At 45.6% G+C, this 21,160-nt stretch overlaps 1 pseudogene; it reads left to right on the plus strand.

Annotated features, from left to right (window-relative positions):
• Positions 1-7,725: 7,725 nt before the first annotated feature.
• Positions 7,726-16,147, plus strand: LOC136553239 (UDP-glucose 4-epimerase 2-like; annotated as a pseudogene).
• The last annotated feature ends 5,013 nt before the right edge of the window (positions 16,148-21,160 follow it).

The raw sequence follows: 21,160 nt of genomic DNA on the forward strand, positions 1-21,160 counted from the left end.
AAACTTCGCACAGTTTCAGGCTCGTCAGGACGAGTTTCAGCGGCAGCAGCAGCTCCTTCAGCACCAGCAGTTACTTATGTAGCAGCAGCTCATGGGATTCATGCAGCATGTAGTGACAGCCATTGGGATCCCACTGCCACAGACTTCGCCCCAGCTTGCACAGCCTCCCACCACTTCGACGACTCCAGCAGTACAGCCCATCGGGCTTCAGAGTCAGGGACAGCCTCCAGCTCAGTTTCCTTCACCTCCTGTACAGGTGTCCCAGTGGTTAGCCTCACCTGGTGTAGCCCCGCAGTTCACTCCTTATCACACGGGTTTCTCACCAGAGCAGACGTCCTCACTATTCGTGCCTGAGTCGTCAGTCTCCAGGAGTCTTGGAGCATCATTCAGTGAGTTGACCGGCATGCCTACTCCGCCTCACATGCATACTGCCGGTCCGTCTACAGCCGCTCCAGCTATCATAACTACTCAGAGGCTCCCCTCGTCTGTCGCCTCATTAGATCTTATGACAGACATACTTGCAGCTTCACAGGCAGCACCAGCTCAGACCCAGACCGCTTCAGCGACACTTCCTGCTTCAGAGGGTCAGTCAGTTCAGAGCTCTGGGTCAGATGATGATGGCGCCCAGTTCCATCTTGCTCCACGTACTTCAGCGCCCGACTCGTCCGCTGCAGCCCCGCCGTCCGACCCCTAGGTTTTGGTGTTTGACGCCAAAGGGGGAGAGGGTTTGAGTATGTAGACTTAGGGGGAGCGAGTTTTAGGGGGAGCTAGTTATCTAGTATTAGCTTATTATATACATTTGGAGTTTTATTTGTGTGATACACTATTACTTATGCATTCGTGTGTTTACTTTCATGCATACTTTTATTTATATGTGATAGTGCTATCTACGTGGTTGTGATATTTGACATGTGTGACTTCTACTTTACTTTATCTATATGTCATATCACCTGTGTAATGCTCATTTGTTTTTGCTTCCGCGTTTACACTTCGAAGCAAATGAGCTTTGTTATTTGTACTCATGCTTAATTCATATTCTTTGAGTACATTGTGTTGGCTTGGGTCATATAAGCGTGACTAACTCTTTTGTTCTTATTGACAAAAGCTTATATGAACCAAGCCCGTCAAAAACCTCACTCCATAACATACTCGAGGTGGTATTGTCATCAATCACCAAAAAGGGGGAGATTGAAAGCATCTAGGCCCCTAATTGGATTTCGGTGATTAATGTCAATACAAGATTACTATGACTAACGTGTGTTTTGCAGAGACAATTAAGTTAGGTCATGGTAATGGAGATCGATTGGGCAATCGAGGTTGTCATGCCCCTACGATGGAAATCGTTTCGGTTTTCAAAGGTTGGACGACAAGGTTAAGGATAACTAGTTTTAAGTGTCAATTGGAGTTGGAGAGACACTTAGAGTAGTTTAGGACTTTGTTTTTCCTTTGGCCGTACTATGAAGGGGGGTATGAACGGGTAGCTTGACCTAGTTAAGTCTAGTGAGTTAGGTGTGGTGCACACTTGTTAAAACTAGCTCTAGGTAGCTCCTATGAATGCCTAAGATCTTTTGGAGCAAACTTCATTCACATATGTTCGAAAGTTGGAAGTGAATGGAGGGTCAAACACTGACCGGACGCTGGCTCCGGTGCGACCGGACGCTGGTCGCAGGGTCCGGTCAGTTCATTTGACCGTGAAGATTAAGTCTGGTGTGACCAGACGCTGGGAGGTCATGTGACCGGACGCTGAGGGCCAGCGTTCGGTCGACTCCAGTAAGGGTCCAGACTTGGGAAAGAGTGACCGGACGCGTCCGGTCAGTATGACCGGACCCTGAGTATCCCGCGTCCGGTCGTTTACAGTAAGCATCCAAGAGCGACCAGACGTGTCCGGTCAGTACTGACCGGACCCTGACAGCGTCCGGTCATCACTTGAAAACTGGTTCGCGGGTTGAACTGACCGGAGCGTCCGGTCATCACGACCGGAGCGTCCGGTCATCCCGCAGAGGCTCATAACGGTTCGTTTTTCAGGCTGGCTTATAAATAGAAGCTCCACTCGTGAGTGGAGTATCTTTTGCTCATTCCAACAGCTGAGAAACACGTTTGTGAGTGCCAAGAAGAGCAAGGTCCTAGTGAGGTGTTTGTGATTTGAGAATCCAAGAGAGTAGCCTCACTAGCAAATCAAGAGTAGCAAAGTGTGCATCCATCTTCTCATTAGGCTTCGCGTGGTCAAGTGAGAGTTCGTGCTTGTTACTCTTGGTGATCGCCATCACCTAGATGGCTTGGTGGTGATTGGGAGTTTGGTGTTCACCCGGCGGAGCTTGTGGGTGACCCAACTCAAGTTGTGAGCGGCTTTGGGTGATTCGCCGCGACGGAGTGTCGAAGAATCAACCCATAGAGAGCACTTGATCCTTGCGCGGATCAAGGGGGAGCTACACCCTTGCGCGGGTGCTCCAACGAGGACTAGTGGGGAGTGGCGACTCTCCGATACCTCGGCAAAACATCGCCGCGTTCCTTTCTCTCTCTATTTCCTTTGAGCACTTACTTTGAGCATTTACTTTGAGCAATTCAATACTTGTTTTTACTTCCATAAGAATTGCTTGCTAGAGTAAGTTTGGAACTTAGATTGAGAGGTTGTTGTGCATTAGTTTGATATAAACACTTTTTTAGGCACAAGGGGTTAATTGGGCTATCCGTAGGATTTGATTATTGCAAGAAAATTTAGAATTAGCCCAATTCACCCCCCCTCTTGGGCATCTTGATCCTTTCACTTCCAACGTGTCAGAAGTCCCGACGTTTGAGTCAGAACTTCCGACGTGTCAGAAGTCCCGACAGTTTGGGTCAGAACTTCCAACGCAAACTATCAGCACTTCTGACCCCTACGGGAAATGAACTACAAGTGCTAAAATGAACTTTGTGATGCCGATGACTTACAAACCCACTTCCTAGTGGTAAGGTAAGGTGTTGGGTCACTCTCTTGACGTTGATAAGCCACCACTCCGTAGATCGAGTCCCAAACCATAAGAAATAGCTAGAGAGAGAGAGACAACCAAATATAAGTAATTTCGAGCAAATCACAACAACAACAAGCACGCGGGAGACAAGAATTTATCCTGAGGTTCGGCAGCCCCACAAAGGAGCTCCTATGTCCTCGTTGTTGAGGTGACCACTTTGGTTGGAGTCTCTTCCACCTCCTTGCCTCACTCAAGGATACCACAAAGGTCACTTGAGTTTCTTCACTAGAAATCAAGGGTAATACAAACTTCCCAAGGCTCTTCCACAAGATGGAAGCTCTTGGGCGACGCCTCGCCGGCTAGGGGAAAATCCCCAAGAGTAACAAATGCAAATCAAACTGGCTTGACGAAGAAATCAAGTGCTCAAGCTTGCTCAAAGTGTTTTTCTCACTCAATCCACTCTCCAATCACTCAAACCCTTTAGGAATTGAAGTTGGAGGCAAAGGAGAGAAGAGTGGCGAGCCTAGAATGCTTGGAGGCTGTTTTGGCCGAGTGTTCGTTGCAATGAAATGAGTGGGCAACGGTTAGAAATGAGAAGAGGGGTATATATACTCCAAGGCAAAATCTAACCGTTCAGATCTACGTCGGGAGTTCCGACGTAGATCTCAGGACTTCCGACGTATGAAGAAAACACTGTTCATGCGAGGTCAAAGTCCACTCGAGACAGCCAACGTCGGGACTTCCGACGAACATCGGGACTTCCGACGGTCGGAACTTCCGACGAACGTTGGGACTTCCGACGAGCACAGTCAGCAGGTCAGTAGAACCATCGATGCCGGGACTCCCGGCTTGGGTCGGGACTTCCGACTGTCGGGAGTTCCGACTCACGTCGGGACTTCCGACGTCCACAGTCATCGCGCAGGCAGTGACTGGGAGTCAGCACTTCCGGCAAGAGTCATGACTTCCGACTGTCGGGAGTTCCGGCTTACGTCGGGACTTCCGACGTCCATAGTCACCGCACAGGCAGTGACTGGGAGTCAGCACTTCTGGCAAGAGTCATGACTTCCGACTGTCGGGAGTTCCGGCTTACGTCGGGACTTCCGACATCGACAGTCACAGAAAATTATTCTTTGTGCTCGTGAAGTACTAGAGTGTCTCTCTTTTGATTTGATTATTATGCTTGAGCACTCTATCTTCCTCAGACCACCTAAACTTGCATCCCTCTTAATAGTACGGCATACCTATTAACTCAAGATCAAAAGAAAAACGAAATTAAACCTTTTGAGTTGATCTTCTTTAAATTGATGCCGTGTCTTTCAATCTTCATCAAGTGAGGGTGCCAACATGTCAATATTGATCTTGTCACTTGAGCATAGCCATCTTGAGCACGTGACTTGATTCCATTCATCAAATATGAATAACTCCAAATGCATCAAGTCACTTTAATCAACTTGTCCAATATAGATTTGATCATTCACATCAATATGACCATCTTAGCTTGATTAGTACCTCAACTAAATGCAAGTACTTTCTTCTTCACCCTAGCTAGGTTCTTCGGCCACCAAGCCGTCGCTTGCCCTTCACCCTTGCTTAGTACCTCGAAGCCTTTTCTTGCTATCTTCACCATCTCAAGCCATTAAGTCACATCTTGTGTTGAATCATCCATTCATATGTATTGTTACCCTTTTTATTTCAATTTAGCAAGCTTCAAATATGAGACCATTCCATATGCAATCCCTCATGTTTCATTAACTAATACTCACGAGCTTGCTTTTCACATAGTACATGGAAATCCCACCATAAACAAGCATTTGCATGAATTCCATTTGCATTGTTGTCTTGTGCTTAAACTAGATTGTTTATACAACAACACATCATGTTGGCTTTCATTAAGTACCTGTGAGATAACCTATTACCTGTCCACACTTACCAAATGGGTTAGTTCTTTAATCACGTTGTCATTCAATCATCCAAAACCCACTAAAGGGCTAGATGCACTTTCACCCTCGCGCCCATTCGACCGCGGTATCCGCACAGTAAACCCGCCTGTCAGAGGGAAAGGCCTGACCGGCGGGGTCGTGGCGGGTTTACTGTGCAGATACCACGGTCGAATGGGCGCGAGGGTCAATTTTAAACGGTTTTGAGAGTTAAGAAACTGCGGGTGTCTGGTTTTCGAGTTGGAGGGCTAAAACCAAACTGCTGCCATAGCTGGAGGACCAAAAACGGACTTTTTCCTTACGTTTATCCTTCTCAAGTCTCAACCATAACCTAAGGCTGTCTCCGAGACCCACTGTGGAACCCAAATTTAAAATGGGTCTCCAACACAATACCTATAGTCTTCAACAGACTATCTATATGGAAGACCATTTTGGGTGTTAGAAGAGGCATAACTTAAATTTGAGTATCCTCTCTCCTGGAGACCTATTTGCAGAAATGGTTGTCTTTTGGGTCTTGTTGTTGGAGAAGAAAAAAAAAATAGACATTAAACCCTTTGTCAAGACAAATGGATCTGTATTTTGGATCACGGTGGTCAGAGACGGTCTAACCACGGTGGCATTGAAAACGGGAGGCATCAGAATCAGGACGACTTGTGGAAGCTTCGCTCGTTGGATTCTTCTGCCAAGAGGTAGCATTGGAATTCGAGGCCACATGATACTGATCCTCGGTTTGTGTGAATGCCAGAAGCCTCACCGATCCCCATGATTATATCAAACCTTAAACGGAGTGCTAAACAAATACAAAGACTACCTAATCTATTCTATAGCATTTTCCAGGTGCCATGTGGCTTGGACTTTGGACGTTGCCTGTGGCCAGACTTGGCCGGCTTGCAATTAGCAATTGCAACAGCGACAGAAGCATGGGGATTGGAGAACGAAACGCAAGCAGAGCAGGGGAAACGGTCAGGAGAGCGCTCCTCCCAGAGTCCAGACAAGGATGGTGAGGTGTGACAGGCTGCCCACTCCAAATCCAGCTGAAGTCCCAGTCGACATGTGAGCGGTTTTAGCTTGGCGTTTTTTTTGGTTTAGTGCTTCCAAAGCCTTGAGACCTCTTGGCCACTTAGACTGTCGAGGGCTAAAGTTTAAGGCTGTCACATCAGTTATCATATTGAGGTATTTGGATAATAATAATAAAATAAATTACAAAAGTCCTTAGTAATCTGTGAGACGAATTTACTAAGCCTAATTAACCCGTCACCGGCGCATGTTTACTACAGCTTTACTGTAGTACCACATTGTCAAATCATGGACTAATTAGGCTTAAAAAATTCGTCTCGTAAAATAGTCGCAATATGTGTAATTAGTTATTTTTTAGTCTATATTTAATACTCCATGCATATGTCCAAACATCTAACGTGATAGGGACTAAATTTTAGAAGGAGAGACTAAACAAGGCCTATTTATAGAAGGGAAAAGAAATGTAGGAAATATTCTTTTGGGATATTCTTTGTAAGGTGTGTGCGTGCATGCATGTCAATCAAATGCAAAATGGCATGGATGGATTGTCACCGCTGTTCAATGGGGGACTATAGGGGAGGCTCAATCATTCATGTTTTGGGTGCATTTGTCTTGTCCCCCACCATGTGAATAGAAGCAACAAACGTCTATCGTGTCTGCAGGCAGCACGCATACAGGTGACACCGATTGGGAAGGCGTATGGCAGTACAGCTTCATTCTCTTGTTTTGTTTGGCATATAGGAGTATTTATTAGTATATTAATTACCACAAAAGATGACTCGCTGGGACATAGTTGTTGAAGTAATAAAGCTCCTGTTCGGCTCGCTGAAATTCGGCGGCTGCTGGAAAAGTTACGAGAGAAAAACGCTGTCCCTTACTTGAAAAGTTGTGCTGAACAGGACGTTTAGTTTGCATGAGGGTTGAGGGGGCATCTAGGTAGCCATCAGATCTTTTTCACCCACACCGACGTTCCACGACCACGCGTAGCCATCTCTTGAGTTGGAAGTTGAAGACCATTCGGTGAACCAAACTACAGCACTGTGAGGAGTCGCTCCTTCTCCTTTCGGCCTGCGTATAGTTTGGCGTGCGAGCTAGGAAGGAGAAGCAGCCGCGTCTTGCAGCACTGGAACGTGCTTTAGCATCTTCTTCCTTGCCGGCCGAATTGACGCTCCCTGAATTATGGCGTCACTGTAGAGTACTGTAGTATTTCGTTTGTATTTGGTAATAATTGTCCAATCGTTGACTAATTAGGTTCAAAACGTTCGTCTCGCAAAGTACAACCAAACTGTGTAATTAGTTTTTGATTTCGTCAACATTTAGTACTCCATACATGTACCGTAAGTTTGATGTGACGAGAAATCTTCTTTTTGCATAGTGCCAAAGTTTGGATTCTGGGGTAATTAAAGGCCTACTAATCAAATCAATTCCATGCCAGGGAAGTCGCCCCTATAACCTATATACTAATCACACTAGCTTCCATACGTTGCGTCTGTCCTCCAGCTTGGCACCCATGCCGTTCGTTGTAGGGCGCGCACGGCAGAACAGCCCCGTCCCGAAGCAAAACATCCGGTGCCAACTGCCAAGCGGAGTCCAGCACTCTCCAGCCTCAGCCCTACTCCGTACGTACAGGCTACAGACCCGCAGAGGCGAGGCGAGGCGAGCGGGTATCCCATTCCAGCGACGCGGAGCGCGACCCGCGAGTGGCACAGGGCACGACCGACAACCTGTCGTCCGGCCGCACCCGCTGCCGCGCGGGCCCCCCGCACCGTCGCCGCCCCAGCTGCACGCAACTCAAGCGCGCAGCGCATAAAATGGGTCGTTCCCCCTCCCCCCATGCGTCGCCGGCCACCCTCCCTTTCAATTCAACTTCTTCGCTTCCACTCCCCACTAGTCCGAAGCTTCCACGCCTTTCCGCCTCCAGGCTCCCGGCCAGATCCGCGCGCCGAGGGCCTCCTCTCCTCCTCCCTCGGCTCGCGCTCTGGTCGAGGAGGCGGAGGCCGGTGCCGGCGTGCGTAAGTAGCTTCGGCGGGCGGGGAGAGGTAGCAGCAGCAGCAGCTTGCCATGGCGGTGGAGAAGACGCTGCCCGGCGCGAATGCGGGGAGGACCGTGCTGGTCACGGGCGGGGCGGGCTACATCGGCACCCACGCCGTGCTGCAGCTCCTCCTCGCGGGCTTTCGCGCCGTCGTCGTCGACAACCTCAACAACTCCTCCGAGCTCGCCGTCCGACGCATCGCCGCGCTCGCCGGGGACCACTCGCGCAACCTCTCCTTCCACAAGGTGACGACGAGGCCCCACTCCTCCTCGCCGTCTTCTTCTTCTTCTTCTTCTTCCCCTGGATCTCTCTCTCCCGTTCCCGCGCAATGTGACGGCCCCCCTCCCCTAGATCTCCGCGGTGTCGTCGTGGGCCTAAATTGGCTGCGCCGCGGGGGATGCGGTGCCCCCGTATTTTCCCTTTTCGGGATTATATTCACTGCCAGATTAGCTCTAGTAATGTTGAGGTCCTGATTTGGCAGGCGTCTCTTGTGCTGCTTTCCTTTTTTTTTTGTGTGTGTGTGTGTGGTGTGGGTATGTCACAATCTGATTCCCCTTGGCTTTTGGTGTTTCAAGTATAGCTACTCACTGCTGTGGTTATTTTTGGGGAATCAATTCCGACACTGTCACATTTCGTGTAAAAGTATTAAATAAAATTTGTTTCACATGGATTACCTATGATTGGACTTTCATCTAGTGCTGCATTGTAGTATTGTTTCCCCCAAACTATGTTTTGGTTGTTTTGTTAGGAGATTTCACAATTTGGGTCTGCATTCTGAGTTTTTTTTAATAAAAAATGATGGTGTGCATTTGTTGATATATGATAAGGTTGTTTCTAACTTATCTACTCGAAGTAGGAAGCAATGCTTCCAATTTACCTTGTCTTAAAGATTGCCAATTGTTGATGATGGTTAATGGGGATTTAATGGAAACTAAAAATGATGATTATTGATAGAAAGGATTTTCAATAACGTGGTGTTCTCAAACTTGCTTGGTTTTGTCAGACCATAATGGTGAGATTTGTATTCAAAGGCATTTTTGCTGTAATCAATCACTCGAATGTGAGCGTCTGTGGTCTGCTCCTTGTAAGCCATAGGATGCCCAGATCTACCTTGTCATTCTATTGAAGTATTTTTAGCTCCATCTTTCGTAGTTTGCAGTTAAGTGCAGAGGGTGGTTGAAGACTAATGATTCAGCTCTGCAAATGTCCAGTTGGCTGCATTGCATGTTAGCAGCTTTGAATTATTTGGCCAGCTCATTCAATTGATCCTTTCCTGCATTGTTAGGTTTGTACAATTGGCATTGGTTTGGGGGTGGGTTGTGGTTGATCCACCCACGATGGGACTGTGGGAGTTGTTGGCTAATTTAAACTAGAGGACAGTTACTACCGGTTTCTCTTTTTTTAAAAGATGAAACTATGCTGTTTCCCTAAAAGCTACAGTTCCAGTTGTCACCTATAATATTATTGGTCCCCCCCCCCCCCCCCCCCCTCCCAAAAAAAAAAAAATCCAGTAATACTTATTTTGGGGGAACGTGTGTAACACATTTTTACCAATTCACTTATAAGAAGAAAAAAGTTGACTTATGTCTACATTAAGTGACAGTATGTGATTATGTTTCTTGGCTATTCGTGTATTGCTGGTTATGGACAAGGGTTTGCCTCCCTATTGTTAGAAATCTAAAGAAGTAAATTTGAAAGGAGGCTGTGTGCTGTGTTTGTCAACACAACAATTCAGATCTAAAAAGGGACGCAAGTGAGGTTATAGTTATTCAAATATGTTTCAATTTATCTGGAGGATTTGTTCATGTTGAACACACATTAAATTAGCTCATGCTTGCTGAGGATCTGGTCTAATAGAAGAACCTGTGCTTTAGCAACCAACCTAATGTGAAGTTTGTGAATACTAAGGCAAAATCAATGGTTCTAATTTGTAAACAAGGAACAATAGTAGTGTAGATTCGAATTAAGTGTCACTAGTAGAGATTTGTTCCTTATTACTTTGAGGTGCTTTTACTTTAAGATCTAGAACTCCCTTTTTGATGTACGGAAACAGTTTCCATATCTAGAACTTCCTTGTACCATTCCCCACATTCACACAGTTACTATTGGATGTGATATGTGCATTGGTTGCTCTGTAAAACTGCATCTGTTCACCAGTTTATGCTTGGAGCTTTCTATTTTATTTTGATGTTCCTAGTCTTTAATACGTTTCTATTACAGTGGTTTGCAAAGTGAGTATTTTATGGTGCATTATGTGATTTAGTAAAATAGACTTTGCAGACCTGCAAAATTTTCATTTGAAATGTAACCCAGATTGCTTTTATTTGCATTCGTAGCAACCTACTTCAATGTTTTGTTTGTTACAGGCTAGGGTGTCCATGCCTGTCCAAGTAAAGTATGCTTGCTTACTTGAGAAATTCACATGAGCACCCCTGTTGCTAACTATTAACCAATGGGCTTGCCACTTCGTTTCAGCTCTGATGCAGTGTAGTTACTGGGCTTGCCACTTCGTTTCAGCTCTGATGCAGTGTAGTTACTGCTCAAGTATTTGGCTGCTTCGATTGATTTTTCATGCAGGCAGAACGTACCCTCCTCTGATGTTGTTCACTTGTTACAAGACGGCATATAGTGTCTTAACATTTTACTGCATAAATATTCGAACTCTAACATTACTACCTTATTTGATTCTCAGATTGATCTCCGTGACAAGGAAGCACTGGAAATGGTTTTTGCTTCTACAAGGTAGAATCACTGGCTATTCTGCTGTACTGGCTCTGTTCAATTTACATCATTATGAATTCCTTTTCGTTTTTGCAAATTTGCATCTAGCATCTTCTTTATTGTTAGACAATTTGCCCTTCAGATTTGATGCTGTCGTCCACTTCGCTGGATTGAAAGCTGTAGGCGAAAGTGTACAGAAGCCATTACTTTATTATGACAACAACGTCATTGGCACGATAAATCTTCTAGAAGTTATGTCTGCTCACGGTTGCAAGAAGGTATCTATCTTTTTTCCCACTATACTTCCACTGGAGTCAGCACTTCAAGTTGCTACTATATCTTTTTTCTGAATTTGTCTGCAGTTGTATGCTAGGTTATTACTTTGATTTAACTATAGGATTGCTTATTATGTTATTTTGTTGACTTGTGTTTTAATTCTGTCTGTGCATTGAAGAATTAACTACTTGAGCTTGTATAAGTGATCTTCACATCTATGGTTGGGCTGTCGTTGTTTTAATGGTTAGTGATCTTCACGTTAGGTATTACTAGGCCTCTAGGTATTGCATATTTCCATTGTGTGGAAGCTTTCAGTTGCTAATGCATCTTAGTAGCTCATGTTATTACTGAGGTGTCAATGTCATCTGTGTTCTGGTTAACTGTAGTTACTCTGAATGCATGGTGGACAGATGGCAGTGTGGGCATTTTCTTTGGACTCATTGGGCATAAGACTTATTTTTCTTTTATTCAAGGTGAACATAGACAGGATGGTTCTGGTTAGAATGAAATGCACAATGGGTCACTAAACTTTTCCCATATTACCATCTGGGTCCATGAACTCTCAAAGTGATCATATAGGTCTTCCAACTTTTCTAGTGGTTCATTCAAAGTGTAAATTCATGTCCAAGATTGGACCCAGAGTGAACTTTGAATGAACCACTTGAAAAGTTGAAGGACCCATATGAACAATTTGAGAGTTCATGGACCTAGATGAGAATGTGGAAAAAGTTTAAGGACCCGCGGTGCATTTCACTCTTCTGGTTACTTCCCGTTGTGCAATAAAATCTCTTGGCATTTCTAGCTGCTAAAATTTGCTTGTTTGTTGTTATTAATCTACTTGGTAAATTGATCACTGGATGTGGAATGTAGTCAATTAATAGTCACCCTACTTGCACCATCTAATGCCGTCCTTCCTCCTCGCCTCACCTTTTGCTTTGCCTCCCTCTTGAGTCTTGACACATGACCGTGACCGCATCCTCGTCCACCCGGACAGCCACCTCCACGTCCCCGTGATTTTGGTGGCCACTGGTTGTAGAGGTAGAGGTTGTGCACCCGGCAGTGGTGGATGGTGTGGGCTGGTGAGGTGGCAGGGGCACTGACCACAGCGGTGGTGTTGTATGGCAGTTCGGGGTTTGGGGATTTTGGTGGCCTCTGTTGTAGAGGGATGGTTGGGGAGGTCATGCACCCGGCGGTGGTGGCGGATGGTGGGCAGGACGGCGAGGTGGCAGGGGCACTCACTGCAGTGGTGGTGACGGATGTCAGTTCGGCCAGGATGGAGGTGGAAATGTCGTGGTTGGAGTGGTTAGCGCTGGCCGTGTTGGAGGGCGGTGGACAGGGAGGGGCAGTCGAGGACATGGGGGAGTGGAGCTATGGCTGGCGCTTGGGTTTTGGATGCAAGGAAAACTGGCAGCTGTGTGGGTGGTGAAGAAGACTTTTCCGTTTTATCAGTTCCTTCTGTCTGCTTTGATACTAGTTGGACGGTTAAGAATTAAGATGTCCAGGACGTGGGAACCCCTGGGCACAGTTTTTGCTTTGATTGATCATATTCAATGGTGTCAATATTGTTGTATATGCCTAGGGAATATCTGCTTCCCCTTTTAATACTATTGATTAATTGTATTAACTGTACAATTATTTGCATTTTTGCTTTAAGATACATTTGATTAGTAATGCTTTGGATTGGCAAATCGATTTGTCATACCACGGACTGGCACTGACATGTTATATCTGCTTTTGTTTTAAAATATTTTAGTTGGTGTTCTCATCATCAGCTGCAGTTTATGGGTCACCCAAAAACTCACCTTGCACAGAAGATTTTCCTCTGACTCCAAACAATCCATATGGCAAAACAAAGGTCTGCTGCCTCCTTTTCCATGTGAAAACCTGCTGAAGTTTGTTAGCTCTCTAAGTTGACCAAAAATTTTCAAATGGTTGCAGCTCGTTGTTGAGGATATTTGCCGTGATATCTACTGTTCAGATCCTGAATGGAAGATCATTTTACTTAGGTACTTCAATCCAGTTGGTGCTCATCCCAGTGGATATCTTGGTGAGGACCCACGAGGAATTCCCAACAATCTTATGCCCTATGTTCAGCAAGTTGCGGTTGGTAGGAGGCCAGCTCTGACAGTTTTAGGAAATGACTATGCGACAAGAGATGGGACTGGGGTAATTCTGTTGCATATGATATGCTCAATTATGTTTTTTTATACCATTCAAATTGATTAATCTGATGCATTTGAAGGTGGATATTCCGAATAAAACTGTAGTCAATTTTCTGTTAGAACCTAGCAATCTGTGGTAGGTATAGAAGTACTAACAAGAGTTCTAAGAACTGAGCAAAGTCATTCCTGCCTTAATAAACTTGACTAGGTCTGTGTTTATACAACTTGCTGCCTAGTGCATTGACCCACCTTGTTGAAGTTGATCTTCAACTACACAGATGAAGACTTCCTATAATTTACTTTCTTTTTTCATAGATTGACTATGTTGCATAGTTTTCACCTTTTTCTTTCTCTTCTTTCGCACCCTGCTGTTTATCTCTCTCTATAGTTTTTCCCAAAGTTCAGCTAGGCGCTGGGCGGAATCTAGGCGCTGACCCTCAGCCTAGCGCCTAGGCGGGATTAATCGCGCCTAGGCGTTCCTAGGCGTTTTCCAATACATGCTTAAATTTATTAATACATACTTAAGTTACTTAAAAGAAAAGAAAAATAGAAGACCAATGGTCATGGAACAGGGAGAAAAGAGAAGAAAGGCCCATAAAAACGGCCCAACCCACCTTATCCACCGTTAAAAACGGCCCAGCGCACCTTATCCACGCCTCCTCCCACACCGCCGCCGCCGCGCCTGCGCCCGCCCGAGCGCTTGCCGCCCGCGCAAGCCCGCGCGAGCGCCCGCCGCCCGCCGCCCGCGCAAGCCCGCGTGAGCGCCCGCCGCCGCTCGCAGCTCCTCCTCCCCCACCGACGACCTCCGCCAGGCGCTCCTCCACCACCACCGCCGCCGCCAACGAGCCGCCGCCGCCTAGGGGTCCGCCTACCCCCATAGGCGAGGCGGACACCCTCCGACTAGAGCCTAGTCGCGCCTAGGCGAGCGCCTAGCGGAATAGAGGTTTTTCCTCTGCACTTTGTATCGTTGCTATCTGACTTTTTTTTATAACTATATAATATACCACAGTAGGGGAATTCTGGTACTGTATTTCCCTTATAAGAAGAAGATTAATTGATTACTTTGACATTTCCTTCTTTTTCTATGTAGGCCACAAGCTTAACTTGAATTCTACAACAATATATAACCTACAAAATCTTCTCATTTCAAATCATCTGACTGAAAATTTGGAAGATATTCTTACAATAGAACATGATACCCAGTGCTTCTTACTTCAGTCAATTTATTTTTACATTGCTTAGAGTTAATGATTTTGAATCAGATATTTAGGCATATCATTGTGACATCTGTGGTTCACATGCGTCATGGAATCATCTCATCTTTAATCAGACTATCGTCCTATCTTTAATCAGACTATTGTTGTTTTTACAGGTCCGAGATTACATCCATGTTGTTGACCTTGCTGATGGACATATTGCTGCATTGCAGAAGCTTTTTGAGAACTCTAGCATAGGTTAACACTTGACATCAAATGATTGTTGAATTTCTTTCTATCATTTCATGTATACTTTAAAAAAAACTAGACCAACCTAGGACGAACTAGGTGGCATTTATTAAGAAGAAAATAGGCTCCCAAATTCGCCTCAACGAGGACTTGAACCTAGGTGATTTGGGCACACATCAACACCCTCGACCAGCTGAGCTAGCTCAGCTTCCTATTTCTACTTATTTGAATGTGGTAACACTTCTTTGTGTTGTATTTTCTTTAGATCCAGAAATTTTATTTTGTTTCCCTAGGTTTGTACAAGGCACAGAAATACATACTGTTTGAATACATATACTTTTTACAGCATGCATAACAGATATGCTCATTTTATGCAATTTGCATTTTTTTCAGTAAAATCGAACTTTTGGGATACATGGGCATCTGTCCATATTTTCTATTTCTCTCATGTGCGAGGTGCTTAATTCAGTTTGCGTTTATGCTTTGAATCTTGTTTTAAAATTTACTATTTGCAGGGTGTGAAGCATACAACCTTGGAACCGGAAGAGGTACATCTGTGCTGGAGATTGTTCAAGCATTCGAGAAGGCTTCTGGGAAGGTATACAAGATAAACAAATTTAGACCTTGCATGATTATTAGCATTTTGCAATGCAGCCTACTTAGGTTTACTGCCTTGATAAGCTTTCGTTTTATGCTCCCATGTTGTGATTTATAAGGACATATTTTTGCTACCCTGTAGAAAATCCCTCTGATTTTTGGTGAGAGACGCCCTGGTGATGCAGAGATTCTGTTTTCAGAGACTACTAAAGCAGAGAGGGAGCTTAACTGGAAGTAAGTCATATAACAAGATATAATATGTTATCATGACAAAATGGCTTTATTGTATTTTATTATGATCAACGTTGTCTTCCTCTAGAGCAAAATACGGTATTGAAGAGATGTGTCGCGACCAATGGAACTGGGCCAGCAAGAACCCTTATGGCTATGGATCGCCGGACTTCAACCAAGCAGAATGGTCACCAAACAAATGGATCTGCTGACTCCTCCAAGCAGAATGGCCATCGTACAAACGGTTCAACTGACTCACCCAAGCGGAACGGCCACTATGCCTATGGGGTCCGCTGACTCACCCAAGCGGAACGGGCACTATGTTTATGGATCATCAGACTTCAAGCAGAATGGGTAATGGCCACCTGCACTGAGCAGAACTGTTTGACCTGTGAGCTCCCTGTACATTCGGTTGCGATGTGAGCTCCCTCTAAGGTCTATCGTGAACCCACTATCCTAGATTGATGTGGATCATTGGGTTGACAGGTCATACAGTAGAGTCGTTGGCAGCGGAATTCCTGTTTGCTGTGGGTAAAGCCTATCTTCTGCGTTGGTGTTTATTTTTTTTCCTTGTTGCAATTATGGTGTAGGAATGTGGTCATAGTGTATCAGCTGATTCTATTCTTTCCCTGCTAATTGAACTGCATTACGCTTCATTAAGCTTGGCTGATTACTGTTTAACGGGGAAAATTGCAACTGTGTACCATTATTTATTTGTACCTGTACTATACTATGTATTTAGGGAGAAGTAGCCTCGCCGCAATAGCTTGATGAATTTAGCTGCAATTACTCCCAGATCCGACTATTGTTTCATGATGTCTCTGCAAACTATGAGCAGATAAAAATGTACGCCTCCCCTCTGTGTACCAGAACGTAGTCCGAACCGATGCATCCTTTTCCTTTCTACATGCCCTATATGCCGTGCTGGACGACTGCGTGGGTCTTGCTCTGAATCTTGTGTGGACAGAAGGATTATTAACGTTGGAAACCATCGTGCCTTGCATGCTAACATTGCATTCTGTGACGGTGTGATGTGAAACACATTTTCGTGCAGTTTTGTGTCGCGCGTTGTGCAGAGATCGAATCATAAAGGAAAAGGGGTGAAAGCCTCATGATTCTGGTGTCTGCTTAAATTCCTGTGGTTTGCCCGTCTTCTTTCTTTCATGATAAAGTATTACAAAGAGAGCATGAGAGATTCAAAGGCGGACGACGGTGGTTCAAATCTATATCCTTTCATTAGCTACATGGGGCCCAAAAAGCGAAGTGGGGGCGAAGATACTTCTACATGGGGCTCGTTGTGTGGAGGACACGCTGAAGGCTTCCTGCTGCAGATCTGCACTATACACGTAAGCGGGCTAGTCCACGAATCCGCATATTAGACTTAGTGTGCGGGTTATCTTGAGCAAACCCATAAAATTAAGCCTTATTATGAATTCACGAGGTAGCCTGCTTGCATCTCTAGCGACACGCTACTTCCATCACGAACCCACAAAATGGTTGAACCTGATTTAGTGATAACTCGAACACACAGTTATTATCGCTGAAGCAGCACTCTTGGTTCAGCAAATTGTCGCAAACGGACCTCGTTAGAAAATTGGCATGTTGAACGCTGGATTGATTGGAGCTGCCGTCAAGCTATATACCTAGCTAATAATATACTTTCGCAGCAGGAAGAGAAGCTGTACTACCATCTTTATCCTTTATATCCCGCCCCCAAGAAAAGAACCACGCTTTAATTTTTTGCTTTAGCGTTTAGGAAAAAGCACCAACACCACGAGCTAATAAGGCAAAGTTTGCGTTGAGCTCGATAAGAACGGAACCGATCGACTTGTGTTGCAGGTTCGCCAACGGACTACCGCATTAGTAGCTAGCTACTTCCATTCCTTCGTCTGTCTCTCTCTCGGACTCTCGCGGCGCACTTCAATTTAGGGCAGCGTTTCGTCTATAATCTCGACATGTAGCTGCCAAGGAGGTATGCATCCACATCTCTGCCTTTCTAATCAGTCGTGTTAGTAGGAGTATTATATTATAGGCGACTCCGTGTCCCGCGTGCCTCTATCTCCTCACGTGTCTCCCTCTCCCTCCCGTGTCCGTGCCCGACTGCGCCTGCGCCTGCACCGGAGACGAAGAAGACGACGGTGCTAGGGTTCCAATGGCCTCCATCTCCAACTCCGCGTGCATAGAAGGTCCCGGCAGGGGGAGGCAGGCTGGGCAGACGGTGGGGAAGGAGGCATGAGTGGCTTAGGGGCCCTGGCGGTGTCGGTCGGACCAAGGAAGGGGCGGGGGTGCTATGACCGGAGGTAGGGTTGCCGCTGCCGGAGTCGCTGTGGCCGAAGAGGAGGGGAAGAGGTGGCGTGCCGCAGGCGCTAGGGTTCGCCGGAACTTTGGCAAGCCCTAGCGTCCACGGCAGGGCAGTGGTCGGCAGTGGGGGCGAGGAGGAGCAGGAACGTCGGCGGTGTTTGGGGTCGAGGACAGGAGTAGGGCAGGCTCGACGGCGATGGAGGTGGGCGGCGGAGGAGGGGCGCAGGGGAGGAGAAAGGGGTAGGGGAGGAGGCGGTGCGAGGAGGAAGAAGGTGTCGTGCGTCGCGCGACCCGTCGCGCGTTAGCGGCCTCCATTATATTACTCCATCCAGCCAGTCACTGTCATTTGACGTTAGGACACAAAATTAGTTGAGGGAGTACATTATATCTTTATGAAAACACAAGTAATTTGGAAAGACCCATTTTTTTTATCCTATATATTACCTTTTTTTCTCTGTTGTTGCGTATTTTATTTTATTTCATTTTATTTACCCTGACTACAAATTTGTGATTACCCTTAGGATGCATGAAACAACATATCTACAATTTTTCATATTATAGGGGTGTGAGGGTGTGTTGTTGGTGGGGTGGGGGGGGTGGGGGGGTCTAATCCATTTTCGTGAAAATCTACTACTCTACTGTGCATTTCCAAAAATATAATGCAATATAATTTATGAGGTCACAAACACTATTTTTGTAATAACATGATTTTATTTGACTAGAAAATATGTGTGTGTCTTGCTACGGATCAGGCCTTACGTCAAGATTACCAGTACTATATATACCTAACATTATTTATTTTAAAACCAAGACTACAGTATAATGCAAGTTACAATATATTGTTATTTATTTTATATCATAAGTACTAGTAATATCAAACCATGCCCCCGCACAGGGTTTAGTAAAATATGGTTATAACCACTATTTACTCCAAACGAATATAAAAGACTAGGAAGGTCATAGCCACATGGTCTGCATTAGCCTCCCCATCTTCTCATGATATTGAATTTTCTTATCATAGAATTATATGTGTAGTAGTATTACTTTATATAACAAAACATGCTTACAGTTATAATACCTATAAAGATATGTCAAATGTTTTAGTAAATATGTATAATTTTTTTAAAGTAACAGCTTTCATATATTATATTTCATGGATATTAATAGAATGATATGTTATGATTTTTTTTTCATTTTCAAACTTTGAAAATAACTCATTTGTGTCTTGGTTTATTAAATAGCATGAAGTGAATACTTTTATGATTTCCTAAACATAATATATATATTTATAGCTTATGCATCCATATGTACTTGATTTGCATAACAACAGAACAATAGATTAATGCTAACAGAATTGGACAATTTAGATACAAATATGGGTAATCTATCGTTATTTTTTTTGTTATAGCATATGCTGGTAACTGAAATATATATTAGAGAGGATATATTTTTTTTGTTTATATAGTAATAGCAGAAGTGGTAGTATAATGGTTGCTGCGTAATTAGATGCAATGCAAATTTAGGGGCTACTTAAGATTATGTTTTACAATGGCATAAATGGGTAAATTAGATACATATTCATAGATATTTTATATTATTTTTGTAATGGCAAATATGGGCAATTATATAGAAAAAAATAAGTCCAATGACTATCTACTGTAACTAAAGGGAATAACTAGCGCCCGAACATCTGGTCCCAGGCCCGCTGCCGGACGCAGCTCCGCCACACCCTGTCCCATCCCCTTGCATAACAGAGCGTCCACCACCCCCGTGCAACAGTAGAGCCCGCTGCTCGTCGCCGCAGGAGGGCTCAACCTGGTCGCGCCCGCATCACCTCTATAGCCAGGGTCTACATCTCCGTCGCACGGGGAGATGCCACAAGCCTTTGTTCCAGGACCTCCGACGGGGCCAGCGAAGGCATGTCGTACGGGAATGGGCCGCGTGCGCCACGTGGACGCCTGCGTGTCCTCTAGTGGAGCGCTGCCACCAGCTTACAGCTGACGCCGCCATGGCTCCCGCACTAGCTCTCTCTTCCTCGCTAAACAACCCTATATTGAGATCTACTTTTGCAGCACTCAGATGAAACATACGACTGAACAGATGAAACATTTTGAACATACACTTGCAACATAGTCATTGTAACATATGCAACATCCAGATATAACACTTGCAGCATACGTCTAAAACAGATGAAACATATGAAACATGCTGATGCAACATATGTGTGAAACATATGCAAACATCCGGATCAAAACGCTTACAACAAACGTTTGGAATAGATGAAACATTTTGAACAAACGCTTGCAACATGCCTCTGAAACACTTGCAACATATGCAACATGCTTGATCTATTTTGCAACATCCATAAGAAACAACTGCAACATACATTTAAAACACTGAAACACTTGAAACGTACATTTCAACATAGGGGAGAGGAAGCCTGGACCGGTTCATTACAACCGTCGAGGTCAGAGCCGGCGGCGAGCGGCGGCGCACGAGCACCACCAGCACCCAGCACCAGCCGCGGACGCGAGCACCAGCACCAGCTAGCGCCACCAGCACTAGCCTTGGCTTAGCCTAGCGGGCGGCGCGTGCTACGAAAGGGCGTGCGGCGCGGCGCACGGCCAAAGCGAGGAGCGAGGTGCGGGTGGGGCGTGCGATGGGCGGGGGAGAGGCGTGGTGGGAGAAGGCTGAGCGGAGTGCGAGCAGTGTCCGGATGAGAATAAGAGTGGAGGGAGTCAAAGTTGTGGTGCACGTCACGCCACGTGTCCGTCCGGAGGGAGTCGCTGGCATCAGACGCTGTTTAGCATTATCGATACGTAAATAGGAGAACTCTACTAGCAGATTTCTCTGCAATTTCGTGAACTGCAATTTCGTGAAACCACGTCATTCGAAGATCCCACAACCACAATTCAACCATCCATCCATCCCCCCCATCCGTATTCAGAGCTCAAGCGTCGCCGACTTTTGGTTTCCAAACCTGCAAACTGAACAACCATTGTACCGGCTGCTCTGCCTCCTCCATTCCCCACCGAGCTGCCACTTTTAAACGTGAGGTCCCTTACAGTTCTCATATATTTTGGTTCCTATTTTGCCTCATCAAAAACTCTCGGCTCTGTAAAGAGCAGTAGGTCAGAGCGGCTGGGAGCCTAGGACAGCCCTGCACGCCATGATGCCGAGGTGCATGGCGGGCTGGAGGTGGTGCGCTGCCATATGTGGCCGTTGGGAGCTGGTGTGTGGTTACGCTGGTGCCGAGATTTGGTGGTGCCTGAAGTCTCATGTGCAGGCATGCGGGCAAGTAGTATCGTCTCCATCTCCAGATGGCAACGGGAAATTCCCCGTCGGGTTCAGCCTACCCATCCCCGTCCCCATGGGGAAAATTTCTCCGTCCCTGTCCCCACTAAGACTCACGGGGGAGATTTTTCCCCATCCCTGTTCCCCGCAAGGATTACATACCCGACGGGGATCCCCATCCCCACTATAGGATAAAAGA

This window comes from Miscanthus floridulus, chromosome 5 (assembly GCF_019320115.1).
Source record: "Miscanthus floridulus cultivar M001 chromosome 5, ASM1932011v1, whole genome shotgun sequence".
NCBI classification, from domain to species: domain Eukaryota; kingdom Viridiplantae; phylum Streptophyta; class Magnoliopsida; order Poales; family Poaceae; genus Miscanthus; species Miscanthus floridulus.